This window comes from Taeniopygia guttata, chromosome 1 (genome assembly GCF_048771995.1).
Source record: "Taeniopygia guttata chromosome 1, bTaeGut7.mat, whole genome shotgun sequence".
Taxonomy (NCBI): domain Eukaryota; kingdom Metazoa; phylum Chordata; class Aves; order Passeriformes; family Estrildidae; genus Taeniopygia; species Taeniopygia guttata.
The window spans coordinates 63,050,789-63,066,209 of record NC_133024.1 but is presented as its reverse complement, the minus strand read 5'-3'; positions in this window follow the sequence as shown (position 1 = coordinate 63,066,209).

Sequence of the window (15,421 nt, the reverse complement as noted above, 5' to 3'; positions counted from 1 at the left end):
TTATTGATAAAGCAAGTCATGTCACCCAGCCAAAACCTTCCAACATTTGCCTTTATTAGACATTGGTTTTGTTTACTTTTGACTGCTGAAGTTAAACTATTCAGGCTGAAGTCACCCATGCAATGGATTCAGCTTAAATCAGTGACTCCTAAGAAAGTATATTGTTTTCCACTTATTTAGAAGAATTTTAAAGCAGGCAGAAGCTCTAATGCCTTCCTACTAAGTATGGCTTTAATTTAAGCAAAGGTCATGTCCTCTGCATGAGATATTTCCACTTGTTATTGCTGTGGAAAATATATGGATGTATGGCTGTGTAGTAGGCCTGGAGATGTCCAAGGAACAGGAAGCTGGAGGAGGACAACCCAGGAGAGGACACTAAATGAGACAGGAGCCCCTGGGGAGAAAATAAATTTGAGATCATGTAATTAAAGATTGTAGCAATGATGCATGTGGGGAAATGGCAGATTTTGAGTTGCACAGATGGCATTAACTCTGACACTTCCTAGGCTTTTGCCTGCTTGAGTTATTAGATTTAACAAGGTATTAAATGTGCATATGTGCACATACAGTATTATTTTCTGACAATGTGCCTTTAAATTGGTAAACCTGTTTGTAATCGACAATAGCTTGACACAAAATGCCAGTGATCACTAAGACATAGCTGAGGAGAATGTAAAATTACAGTGTGAAGTGGACTTTCAGTGTTACTGAGAAAGAAAATAATCTGTGTCACCAGGGGTGGGCTGCTGCTTTGGATCTTATTCTCCCTTTACAGTTTTCCTTACAGCTGTGTCTGATGGTGTTTACAGTGTATGTGTCTAAGTGGAGGGGAGGAAACTGTTCACCAGAAGCCTCAAGAATGCACAACAAAACACTCTTCTTGGTTTGTCAGTTACTTGTTTTTCTTACCTCTATAATCAGCTCTTTTACTCCTTCTTAGCTTTAAATTTTGTTTAGTTGACCTTGCCTGTACACAGATCCACAAATAAAACAAGCCAGTCTCCCCTCTCAAAGTGTAAGATTCAAAAATTAGTTTTCAATGGAAGATGCTTTCAATTTTTTAAAAAGAAATAGTAATTTGAGTTACCACAAGGACTATTAAACAATTTTCTGTACAGAGCTGCAATAGGTGTTTTCATCTCTACACCTCGTCTCATTGCTCACTATTATTCCTACTGCTTATATATCTTGATGGGTTTTAATATGCTTTAAGATGCTTCTCCAGAATGTTTTCCTAGATTATGGTGAGCAGAGTTGTTACATGATTGGTCCTTTTGTGTTCCTAGCATCTTATTACTTTATCACTTAAGATTTTATGAGTAGACCTATCTTGCTAAAATTTGCAAATCAAATAACTTTTCATTGAAAGGAGAATGATTTGATGGTAGTGTCTGCTGGGTTTTAGCTAAAGTAAATCAAAACACACTCAGCTGAGATTGTCTTGAAAGCAGAAAGGCAGTTCCACTGTGAATCTGTGGGGGTGGAGGTGATGAATTACACTGTGAAAGAAAATGAAAACCAGATGGCACTTGCCAAACACCAACACAGGGCAGTTATGCATAGTGGAGGCACAGCCACATAGCACTTACACAAACCTGTTACCTAGATCCTCACCAGGCTGCTGAGCAGAGTGAAGCTTGAGGTGTCTGGTGACACTGGGGTTTTGTGAGATGAAGACAAAGCAGCAGCTGTGGCTGAATGAGCCCAGGCTGCAGATAAGATGAGGGATGGGCAGTTTGCCAGGACCTCCCCCTGCACCGTTTGGAACTCCCACCAGTGCCCTCGGGGCAGGGAGCTGCTCTGATAATGGGGGATGAGGGGGGGTTTGAAGCCTGAGCTTGAACAGCATGTTTTTTCCCTTTTGCAACAGCTCAGGCATCACTTCGGTGGCCACAAATAGTTTTAAATTCACAACTTCAGTTGTGTTATGAATCTTAGCTCGGTGTAGGTGGAACTCAGATTTTATATAGGAGGAGATAAAACTTGCAGGAAAGGTTAAAACACCGAGTGCACTGCACCCAGGAATAAAATTGTCACCGACAGCTACAGCAAAAACAGGGTTTTCCCCTTTGTAAATAGATCACATATTTTGCTGTTGCTAATGTGACCCCACTCACTAGGACCAGAGTAAACACAGGAGGATACAAACTGGTGATGAGGGACAGACATCAGAGCTGGGATGGTTCTGCTGCTCCAAAGCATTCACAGTTTACTAGCTGGGGAGTGCAGCTGTAAGTGAACAGAAGCTTTTTGCTCAGCAAGTTATTGCTTATTAAATGTTGTTGTTTGAATTTCCTTGCAACTTTAAAGTAGATATTCCAATCAACAGATGAGTCATTCTCCTAATCCTCTTTATTTTGCCAATAGACAAGTAAGAAGACTCAGCTGATATATGCCTTGGCATATTGCCATTTTATGATTCAGTTTACTATTATAATTGTTTGCTGTTCTGCTTTGTTTCAGTGAAAATGATGGATTATAATAATTAATTTGCATGCTGAACTTCTTTTTTAGTCCTTAGATATAGAAAGGGATTTGAACCCATTTTCCTGCAAGTGAACCACAGAAGAGGCATGCCATTTTTATTTAGAGATACCTAGGTTAATTTCTGTTATCAACATTTCTTCTTAGCAACATTAAAGAGGAAAATCAATTCCCAAGAAAATCCTTCTGGGCACTTTCCCATCAGTAAAAGGTCATGGCACTGCAGAGTTAAAGACTCATCTTCTCTACATGACTATTCTTGCTAAGTTTGTTCCAGTTTAAATACCTTGTGAAATGGTCATATGAGTGCTTTATGATTGAATTCAGCAACTTATAGAAGATTCCCTTTGGCTAGAATTTTCCAGCCAGCAGCTGAGATGCAGTAACTGACAGCATGCCTGGAGCAAAGGAAGGAAGAAATTTTAACTGGAGATCCTAACAGCTTGTGTAGGTACACATTTTTATGGGGTCTGCCATGCTGCAGCACCATGCATGGAGCTCAAGTTGAAAATGTTTTGATCCATTAACATTGCAAAACTGACCCCTCCTTCAGCTCGGGTGAATGTTACATATCACAATATAGAAATCTTCTCTGTGGGAGAGTTTCCAGATAAGATCTGTCATCCACCACATTGTAAAGGCAAGGATCCAATAGATATATTAGCTGTTTTTCTTGCAAAACCCACCTGCACACTGACCTGAGATGTGCAGCTTCTGGCCATAGTCCTGATTTACACATGCCTAATGCTGTCCAAGGGAAAAAAAAAATTAGCTCTTTTCCTGGACAGCTGGAGGAGGGTCTGAACTCCAGTATCTCAGGTTGAAAGGCTGGATGGCAAAGACTATGTCCACTCTATCAAAAATAGCAAACAAGAGGGTTTGGTCCCTACGCTTGAATGACATGGACAGTCTCACAACCACACAGGCCAGGAAATGTTCCTCTTGTAGCACTTCCACCCCATCCTCTCTCTGGATGTCCTCTGGCACCCTGTTGGTGCCCCTTCAGCAACAGAATTATGATTTAGAGGGCTGGGGAACTCCACCTTGTTTTCTTTTTCTGAAGTAATATAGGGGTTTCTCTGCAACTCTGAACTTCAAGAACCTGTAAGTGGATGTTTTATTCACATCAGTGTGTGGCACAAGGACATACACCAATGATGGAGGGTCAGGTTCACTCATGGTGCCTTCGGCCAAGAGTTGCTGAGAGAAGACTCTCCCCAGAAGCACTTCTGGGCTCTCTTTTGGAAAACATTCACTGGAGTGGTCTGGTCAGCCCTTGAGCAAACTACAAATTCAGCAGAGAAGAGTTGGAGACCAGTGCTCAGCCCTTCCCCCGGCATCACATTTGTTTAGCTGTACTAACATACCAGGAGTCAGCACCTTATTCCATCAAAACAGTATTACCACATGAGCAGAAAAGGAATTACATGAGTCAAATTCAACATTGCACACACTCTCTCCCTGCCAGGGAGCAAACATTCCCATGAAATAATTTAATCTTTAATCCAGATTATAAATCTAAATCTAAATCTAAATCTAAATCTAAATCTAAATCTAAATCTAAATCTAAATATAACTCTGTCAGAGAAGGAGAAGGAATCCGAAGTGTCTCAAGTCAAATTGCCTCCTGGGACTTCTCCTGGGAAATTCAGCTCATGCCCCACTTCCCACTCAAGGTCCCATCCAGAATTATGGTTCCATCTTATGCAAAATAGCCAAAGTTTTTGGCAGAATCTTTGAAAATTAATATTGCAGCACATAGGAATACATAGGAATTCCTTTCTTTTTAATGGGATTTTCTGCCTGCCTAGTAAATAAATTGTTTTTTAAATGAAAGCTGCCTCTGAGTTTGTTCTCCTGCTGGATTCCAGCCCAGCTGACTGAGAAAAAAACTCCAGAGAAGTTCTGTTCTTTCTGATAATGATCATGACAAGAACTGATGTGTAATGGTCATTTATTTATTTATTTGCTTGCTTGCTGACTCGCCATAGTTAATCTCTGTTGCATTGCTGCTGCCGTCTCTCCCCATTGGTTTAAAAGGAGTGTTGCACCTTTGGTTGTTTTCTCACTCACAGTACTTTAGCCACCCAAATCTCTTGGTAGTGGTGTGTCCTGTCTTCTAGCCCCAGGGATACTTTTCTGCCATAACCATCTTTTATCTGTCTTAGGGTTAATTCTTGCAGTTCTTTTTCCCTAGAGGTGAGGGGATGGATAGGTGAATGGAGCCAACAATGAATGAAAGCAGCAGGGCTGCACACCCCAGCAGGGTAAAATGCTGACTTAACCAGCACTGCATTAGACAATCATAGTTTTTTCCCAGTTACCTTACTGGTCACAATCTCTACAGGTCATTGCTGTGCTCTGTAGTCATAAGCTTCTCAGACAAAGAGTTACACAGTTTAATTTATCTGCAAGGCAACCAGCACAGCAGCAGTGCTTCTGAACGTAGACGATAATTCATTCTGGCACTGTGCTGTGTTAACAAGAAAATGCAGCGCTGATTTTGTTTATTTGTTTTTGTAAGGAGATTGATGCTAAATTTACGCCTGCAAATCCAACAGGATTATTGTGGTTTAAGATAATTGCATATCTTAGCTTAGTTGCAAAACTGCAGTTGATTCTGGCACTGGGAACCTGCCTTTGGTGTGTCTCAGGTTCATCTCCTGGAATGGAGTGCCAGTTTGCCCCACAATCCATCATTTATTTATTTAAATCTAAAATAATCAAGATTGGTTCCCAAGGCCCTATGGAACTGCTATAATAAATTATGCAAAAAATACTGTCAAGTTAAGCTTCAGCAGTTCAGCCAACTATCTACCTCCACTGTCAGATGGAATGCATGTCTCTGCCTCCTCTGAAAACCCTCTTACATAAATGCCCTTAGCAGTGTGCCTGAGAAAGTCAGCAAATTTGCTATCTTTAAAAGAAACAGAGGAAAAATTTCCATAACCATCAAATGTAACACTTTGCAAGTGCTGTGCTTTTCCCAGTAACTGGGAACTTCTGAGGAAAGGCCATTTCTTGGTGTTGCAGACCCAGTCCACAGACGACTTTACCGTGTGCACAAAACTGAGTGTGTCAGAGGACAAGACACTCTTAATCCAAACACAGAGAGTAAGGAAAACTGCAAGGGATGACCACAGACACATCCTTTTTGCTTTCCCAGGAAAACACCACAAACTCCAAGAAGACTTTCAAGCACTGAACACAGCTCCTGAGATACCAGTATCTTATCTCTGCATTGGGTCTGTGTGGCAAGGTTTTGTTGGGGGGTGCTACACAGGTGGCAGCTGTGAGAAGCTGCCAGGCGCTTCCCCATGTCCAACAGAGCCAATGCCAGCTGGCTCCAAGGGGGACCCACTGCTGGCCAAGGCCATCAGATAGTGCCTCTGGAATAACAAAGTTAAGAAAGGGAAAAAATCCACAGCGACTTCAGCTGGAGAGATGAGTGATAATATGTGAGAGAAACAGCCCTGTAGACACCAAGGTCAGTGGAGAAGGAGGAGGAGGAAGGTGGTCCAGGTGCCAGAGAAGAGATTACCCTGAGACCCGTGATGAAGACCATGGTGAGGCAGCTGTGGCCCTGTAGCCCACAGATGTCCACAGCGGAGCAGCTATCCCCCTGCAGCCCATAGAGATGTGTGATGAACTGTCTGCAACCCCGATTCCCTGTCTTCCTGCACTGCTGGGGGGAAGAAGGCATAGAGTTCAGGAGGAAAATTAACCCAGGAAGAAGGGAGAGGTGGGGGGAAGTTGTTGTAAGATTTGGTTCTATTTCTCATTGTCCTATGCAGATTTAATTGGCAATAAACTGAACTAATTTCCCCAAGTCGATTCTTTTTTGCCTGCGATGGTTCTTGGTATTGGTAACATAATTGTCTTTACCTTTTTTTTTTTTATATTTTCTCTCCCCTGCCCAGCTCAGTAGGAGAATGACTGAGCAGTTTTGGTGGGCACCTGGTACCCAGCCAGGGTTAAGCCACCACATACTCTCAAATATTCTGTCTGGATTTCAGTTGTTGAGCTGCATGAGGTGTGTTTACCAGTATCTAATCCTGACAGAGCCATCACGTGGATCACATTGTCAGTGTTTGTGCTCAAGAGGGAATGCTGTGTATGTCTCATGAGACACATATTATGAAAACTGGCTAAGAGGAATGCTAGCAAAGGAAGAAGAAAATTATAAATAAAGTAGGCTTAAAATTGTGAAAATATTTAAAATATTATTTTTACTGTAGAAGTTCTAAAGTCCCACTTTTTTCCCTAAAGCCTATGTCCCTGGTATCTCCTGAATAACTTCACAGTATATCCTATTTCTTCCTACTCTTGTCAATACTGTGGCAAAAAGGTCAACTGCCACAAAATACTATTAAATTGCTTTAGCCTCCAAAATGCTTGGCTGCATCTATTCTGCCTGTTAGCACTGCTCTTTGTCATGTAATAACTCCTATGCTCATTGTCTGGAAAAATGCTTGTAGGCCCATTCCAAAATCATGCCAAGAACTTTTTGCAAAAACACAACAAAATTTTGGCAATTTCAGTTGCATGAAGCATCTTCTGCAATCAACAGAGATCAACAGACAATGTCCAGCCAAGGATGCTGACTATCCAAAAAAGCTTTTGACTCAGGGGACTCGAGATATGCAGCTGCATCTCAGCCTGATGTCCATGTGCATCTTTGGTCTCCACAATGTCTGTGCCTTGGGATGGATTCTACAAAAAGTCCAGGCTGACTATGGGCTCAGTACTAAGTGAAAATAAAGCACTGAAATATGTCGGAACTCAAAATGTCCCTCAGACATTTTTAGAGGTTCCAGGCCTTGGTCAAAAGCATTTTAAACCCTGGCAAGCAGCTGAAAACAGCTGTGATCTTGAGTTTGAACCATGGAATGAATTACCAACTTTAAAGGTGGAACAAGCAGTCACAGAGGGTTAGATGATATAGTAAAAGTAGTCACAAATTAGAGGGTAAAATTTTTTAGTATTGTACAGGGGGGTTTTAACACATGTACAGGGGGGTTTTACTTTGTACAGGGGGGTCAGGAGTTCTAAGATGAAAAAAAGTGGGCCTGAACCTGTTCTTCCTCCTTCTTCTTCCTTACCTCCATGTTCTTAGTGATGTTGGCATTTTTCTATTGATTTAGGCTAGAGACACACTATTCAACGTAGATGATAGATATTAGCACATTATTGTAAATATAGTACACGTAATTTCTTATATATAATGTTTGTACCATCCCACTGAAGGGCAGAGCCCCACACGCTGCCCTGCAGGACAGACCTGCGGCAGGGCAGCAGAACTTGTTATAGATAAGCAAAAATAAACAACCTTGAAAACAGCACAGACGAACTATGGCTTCTTCTTTGGCAACGGGGCAGAAAGACAAAGACTTTCTACAATCTCGGAATCACCAACACCCACAAATTCCGACAGAAATATTGTTCCTAAACACAAAGAAGGGAAAGGTAATGGAAAGTTGAGTGAATGGAGGCTAGACTTTAGCTAGATCACTAAGTCCCATTTTTCCAGATCTCATCTCTTGACCTTACAATACCAAAGAGAGCCAAGTACACACACTTTCAATTATAAAGGAATTACACTCTCTTTGCAAATCATCCTTAGCCCAAGGCCACATCCCAAATGGGTTCTGTTTTTCAGTATTTCAGTAAAGAAGCAGTCTCATGGGAATGCTAAACACCCTGGGACCAATATTAAATATTGTGTGACATTGGAAGGTCACTTACCCTCCTCAGTGTTTTCTGAATGAAAGACTCCTTAGAATGCGGAAAAGTTAAAGGCTGCAGGATGACTTGTAGACATCCTATTAACTGAGGCTGTATATTGAGTTTTCTAACATGGCATCGCAGAAGTCTAAAACAACTCAGCTTTCAAAGCTTTTTCAAAACAAGACCATTAAAAGATCAGGGAGCACAATCCATGAATTGAAGTGGAAGAGTCTGTAATTAGTTTTGATGCAATTACCAGCATGTATATTTAAATCATACATGTATATGCTGTATCCTGCACCAAAGCTGTGTTTAAGGCAATTGAATCGTATTGAAAGACAATGACGGCCTGCCTTTTGCACAGGTGAATGCAATCGAGATATGTTCATAGGTAAAGCAGACACAGCAGCTGGAGGATTAATTAAACGTTTGCCTAACTATGTAAACAGGCAGTGATATATCTTCATAGCATCTGGCAGTTTAACCATTCACTAGTCATCCTATAATTAGCATGCTGATGAATTTAATAGAATACTGTTCTAATATAGTACCAGATGGTCCTTCTGACTTACAAGGGGAATGACAATCTCTGTCATGTTTACTTCAAGGGTAGCAGAACATCCAAAAAGATCCTTCTTAGATGAAACACTGGTGATATAAGAGGTTACATTTGCTGCCCTCAGAAAGCTTTAAGTGTTGCTATATGAAGAAAGCATGGTTCAGGAACTTCACATGAAAAGTATGCTTGAATTCCCTTGTTTATTTCTGCTATTTGGTAAAGACATTAGCATGCTTGCTGTGTTTGCAGACAAACTTTGTGTAAGACAAATAAGAACCTATCCCAAGGTGCTGCTGAACAGGTGGAGGTGGAGGATATTGAGTAGTGCTCAGAGAGGTCTGCTCTGCAACAAGACCTGCGAGACAACCCCTGGCCACTTCAGTGGAGCTTTAAGTTAGTCTAAATATTACACAAGTGAGTCTTCACTGTAGCTCCATTCATTATAGAAATTATTTTTACAAAGCAACTAGTGAAATGGCAAGGACAATAAAATGAGGAATATCCATAGAAAAGAAACTAAAAGACAGAGATGGTGACGTACTTTCTGTCATTAAATAAAGACAATTATTATGTAGCCAGCAGAGAATCTCAATAAACTTCAGTATCATTCTGGAGTTTGTAACAGACTTCAGTGGAATTAGTAGTCAGACTACAGCAATTTTATTATCAAAGAATGCCTTGTTAACTAAGATCCTCTAGGAGAAGATACCATGTGTTACAGATAAATCTCAGCTTCAAAGATAAAACTTTGAAGCTGGATTCTGCCTGCTAGGCCAAAGCCTCCTTCATGACAACTATTGATCATGTTTCAGCTGAGCTCCAGCTAACATTCTAAACATTAAAACTTGCTGACCAGTACAATCTTTTTTTCTTAATATAAATTATACTGTCAAAATGTCAGTGTAGGGACTCTGTATACACTGCTACCTCACCAGCATAAGCAACATGCTCCATGCTAATATCCTAACTTCCCTGCTACAGAGAAAATTTTCTTTTAACTTCAGGATCTTCCAAACCATTTCTAGACTAATGGAGATCTCAAACTACTTTTATGCGCTCCTGCAGTGATTCTGACTTAAAGACCATCGCACAGTAAAGATTAGTGATCCATGTAACAGTGAATCTGTGAAGGCACCAACCCATGCTGTGTCGCATGCCAACAGCATCATCTTCAGGCCTGTGTCATGTTGCACTTTGCCTCTGTGCAGGGCAGATTCGGTCGGATCATGATAACAGCAGAGCAGCTCCCACTGCATACAAGTGATTACACACCTGCACGGCCTTGTCTTTATCTCACAGCATACGAAGTTCTCATGTAAACATCCTCTCTGTTTGATAGTAGAAATGATGAATGGAGTTGTTTTCTTGTAGGAAAATCCTACAAAAGCTGGAATGACCAGAACAGACTAATCCTTCCATCTGGTGGAGTCTGCAGGACATGCTGCTACTCTCCAGTGCCGCACAACACGGAGTTCCCAGCATCCAAAGGAACGTAAGTTTAACTCTACAGTTTTCCTTCCTTATGCTGTTAGATTTTGTAAGTCTTATTTTAAATGATGCTTTACAGAATCCAGGTGCCTTTCTTACTGGGATGGTAACCCTGGCATGCAAACCCTTTGCTGCAGCCGGCAGTTTCCAGTCAGAAACGCCTCTTTGGAAAAAGGATCCTGAGGGAAGGGGAGCCCGGGAGGGTGCGTGGGTGACTGCCCAGGGTGCAGCAGCAGACGGGGGGCAAGGCGAGTCGCCCCGGCGGCTCCCGCGGCGGCCAGGTAGAGCAAGAAGGGGCTGTCTGGACGCCTCCTCCGGCCGAAGTACTGCGGTGTCCCATCAGGGATGGGGAAGGGGAAGGGAAAGCCGGGGGACGCTTGCCCTGCTTTTGCTCGTGTGTGAAGTGGAGCTGTCCCGCGCACCCGGCGGGCAGCGAGCGGGGCGGCCCGGCCCGGGCACGGCGGCTCCGGGGGCGAAGAGGTGGTGGAGGGCTCCGGCCGCTGGAGACGGCCGGGACGAGGCGTGCCCGCACCCTCCGCTCCGGGAAGATGCTCCCGCCCCGCCACCGCCTCTGTCCCCGCCGGGTCGGGCCGGAGCGACCCTCGCCCGCTCGGTGCACTAGAGGGGCCCGGCGAAGGGACCGGCGCCCGCAGGATCCGCTCCGCTCGTGATGCTCCGGGGATGGTAGGACATGCGATGGGTTATTGCTGTGCCAGGCGGCGGGGCACGGGGAACCCCAGCGCATGGAACCCCACCCGCTGCCCCAAGAATGAGCCGACAAATACGGACGTGTTGGGTGGGGCTGGCACGGTGGGAAGGTCGTAGGCAAGGATGTTACTCTGGACAGCGTCAAACGCTTTGCATTAATCCAGGTGACCGATGCCTGTTGCTCTGCCTCACCCACCAACGCTGTAGCCCCCGCACAGAAGGTCACCAAATTTGTCAGGGCATGATTTGCCCCTAGTAAAGCCATGGCGGCTGTTACCAATCACCTCTTTGTTTTCCATACGCCTTAGGATAATTTCCAGGAGAATCAGCTCCATGATCTTGCCTGGTACAGAGGTGAGACTGACTGGTGTGTAGTTCCCTGGGTCTTTGGCTTTCCAATTTTTAAAAATGGGGTTATATTTCCCTTTTCCCAGTCATTGGTGTCTTGGTTTCAGATAAAGGAGAGCACTCTGGAATGAGTTGTCTCCCTTTATAGGAGAATATATATGAACATAATCTGCATTGCATTCACCTTTAGGAAAGGTAGGCAGGTTGTTGTCACCTTCAGTCTAGTTTGTGATAACTTCCAAGATCCCAAGACAATTTGCATTTCCTATTTGAGCTCGTTGTGTAATGAGGGCAAACCACATATTCCAGGTAGCATTGGTGGTGTGACATACTGCAGGGACCTTTCCATTAAACATCCAGCCCAGCACTGGTAGTCAGGATGCTAGAAGAAGCTGTGCTTCAGTGCCAATCACTTCTGAGTAGCTCCAACCCCTTCATAGGCTGCAAGAATCTCTTCTGCAGCTGGCTCAGATCCTCTGACTCCACAACCCAAGAGGTCATCCTCGAGTCCCTCCAGGTACCTTCTGCCAGAGGCTCCAGGCTCTGTATGTATATATGTACAGCACATAATTCACATCCTGTCCTTCTTGGCCCAAGGGCTGTGTGAGTAATTTCTTGTTTGATCTATTCAAAGGCTTGCTGTTGTTCAGGGCCACACTTTAAACAGTTCTTTCTCCATGTCACAATGTAGAAAGTGCTCACAATCTTGTTGTATTCTGAGATGTGCATCTTTCAAAAACCCACAGCACCTAGGAGAGCCTGTGGGTTTTTTCTTTCTGGTCAGTGAGAACATGGCAGCTATCTTACTAATCACCTCTGCTGAAATCTGTTGACAGCCATCTTGCTACTTCACTGCTAGGAACTGAATTTCCTGGGCAAGTTTCTTACTTGTTTAATAACAAAAACAGCTTTCTGGAGAATCCGAGTTATTTTCTCCCCTTTCTCAAAAACATCTTCTGATGTGTTGCCCTCTACAATGAGGTCATTGATAGTGTTCTGGAACTTCACCCTTTTCAGTGCAGTCTGGATCAGTCCATAGAAAATGATAGGACTGTGCTTCCACCCCTGATGCATTCAATTCCAGGTACACTGCACATCCTCCAAGTGACAGCAAAATGTGGCCTGCACTCTGCTGCTAGAAGAATAGAGAAAAACACATTTGTGCTGTAGAGAGTTGGATCCCATTTTGCTGCCTTGCACTCCAGTTCATACTGAAGCCCACACCCCACAGCATGGCCAGCCCGAAATGACCCACTGGCATAGCCTCGTAGTCCTAAGGGTCGGCAGCGGCCCTGTGGCAATGTCTTTGTCGGGCAGCTGGAGGGGGGTAGCAACAGGGCCCCTCGGGCTGCTCCTGGCTCTGCCGTGTGCCTCCTGCAGCAGCTCCTGCACCGCCTGAGCCTGCACCCAGAGGAGGTCCCGGGAGCCCCGCCGGGAGTGGGATCCATGCTGGGGCTGTCATCAGCAGTGCAGGCTGGACATGCATGGGCGCGGGGTGCTCCGGGTTCCTCAAGCGCTGACGGGGGATCAGGGGATCACCAGCTCCTTTGGGGGTGGCGGGGCCGGCCGGTGCTGAGCAGCTCCTGGGCCTCTATTGCTGTCAAGAAGTCGGTGTGGGTCTCGGTGTCGCCGCTGCGCCGGGCACTACGCAGGATCCCACGGGCAGCAACCACCGCCTGTCCACTTTGCTGCTGAACACAAAAGACACCGGCCCCGGTACCAAAGTTCCCCCGAACACGCTGGCCCCTTGGCTGCCCCCACACCGCGGCCTGCGGGGCCCTGTGCAATAAATACACTGATACACAGAAATCTGTTTTTAACACAAAAAGACAGAGTATAACCTGGTTGCCAGACTATAACCAGGATGGTCAGAGTGATGATTGCAGTCTTGTAAAAGCAGTGGTTGCAGTCCCATTGAAGTTCTTCTCTCACTCTGGATCCTCGAGTGGTACCAGAAGTCTGCAAGCCAAAGATTTATATATTATCAGGTTCAGGTGGGAATTCTCAGTACCTCCTCCAGGGCAGGAAGTTTCACAATGAATGATGTAACACTGTGAGTCATATGTGAGACTCCCATATGAGGACATTTTGGGAATTTTTTACTGTTTTAAGTCTTTACAGTAGCCTGTTCTGCTGAAGCCATTGAGTCCGTTTAGCCCACTAACAGAGATGACCTCTCAGACTCGGTGTGAATATGCTGGTCCTCCCCAAGAGAAGAGTTATCACAGCTGAGTCATTGCTGTGAAAAAAAGAAACTCTACTTGCTTCGTGGGGTTTGTCTCTTTTTCCCTTTCTTAATTAACACCCAGTTTGTAACCTGAGGTGTCAGGTGTGCACTGGGCAGCTACTGCACACAACCCATCATGAACAGTTCAGCAGAAATGACAGAGGAGAGTAAAATACAGTTTGATTACACCCACATAGTGCTAAACTGGTGTACTATTCCTGTAACTAGAACAGCTAATAATATATTTATAAAAACACTTTTAACTATCCTTTATACAAGTGGCCAGATTATGTTCTGTTTGAGCTGTCATCTAGCTAGTTTTCTTTCTGCATGACCTAATGACATCCATGAACACTTCCTGAGTTGCCTGCCACTTTTCACAAAGGTGATACACCCTCTTTTTTTCCCTGAGTTCCTTCAAAAGCTCCCTGCCCAGCCATGCTGCTTGTTCTCCCCATCAGCTCATCTTTTGGCACATCTTTCGGAAAGTCTGTTCTTGGGCCTTCAAAATTTCTTTCTTGAAGTATGTCCATCCTTCCTGGAGCTCTTTGTTTTTAAAGGTTGTTTCTCAAGGCACTGTCCAAATGAGCAGCCAGAATAGGCCAAAATCTGCCCTCTGTAAGTCCGGTTTTCTGAATGCCCCTCCTTGTTTCAGTGAATACTGAGAGCTCTATTCATGGTCACTGTACCCCAGATGGCCTCAGAACCCCCATCTTCCCCCAGGCCTCCTCTGTAAACAGCAGGTCTAGCAGAGCCCCGCCCCTGGTAGGCTTGCTCACCAGCTGTGAGAAGCTCTCCTCCATACACTCCAAGAACCTCCTAGACTGCCTCTTCTGTGCTGTGTTGAATTCTCAGCATATATCCGGCAGGTTAGTCTAATACCTTTATCAGCCCTGAAATCACAAGCCAAAATAATTGAAGGACAAAAAGCAGTTACCATTTATTGAAGGTCTTTCAGGTGCACTTACGGTGAAAGGTACAGCAGAATGCACACCAACAATGCACTCAATGTAGGGCTCCGACACTTTTATATGTTTAGCAAATTAGCATCATTGACAAATATCCCCATAAGAAGTACAGTTAATGATGTAATTTTCCTCTTGGTTTGGCCCCCTACTGAAACCTCCCCCTTTTATATCAGCCCCACATTGTCTATGTCTTCATATATGGAAAAGGAACATAGCCTTGTTTCAATGAAGAAGCAAGATTAGAATAGGATTTCAGAAATGTATTTGTCTAGAATGTGTTTCTTCCTCCACTTCTTCCTGGTCAAGCTCACATAGGAAGAACCACAGGTCAGCTCGTGGGGTGCACACCCCCTCTCCCTATATGGGCAACACCTGCTGCTGATAACAGGGGCTTTGATCTACACTGATGACATTTGGAGAAGGCCCTCTTTAAGATCCTTGCTGAGTTTCTGAAGGGTCTCTTCAGTCCTGTCTTCCAATCTCTGCATAAGCTCAGTCAAGTAAATTTCCACAGCCGAGAGTTGGGCTTGTGTTGAGGTATGGACAGTGTCTTCATACGCCTGGAGTCTCCTTGCCATAGCACCCACTTATCACCAAATCTCTGAAAACTGGAATAAGACTCCTAAACACAAATTTTCTTTGTGTTCAAGAGGGCATAATCTATTCAGGCCCCTGGGAGGGCATGAGGGATAACTCCTCCTAACATGACTCCCAATTTCTACAAGTGTATTGCTAATATACAGTCACAACATGCATATTATAATTTCGCCATTACTATAACCTTCCTCATGTTCCTCAAGTTCTGAAAAACTCAGTTGTTGTTTTGGCTGTAGCTGTATTCCGGAACCAGATGTCTCCTCTTTATCTTCTAATGTCCTTGTTTGGGTAGCAATTTCTGCATGCCTTACTTTT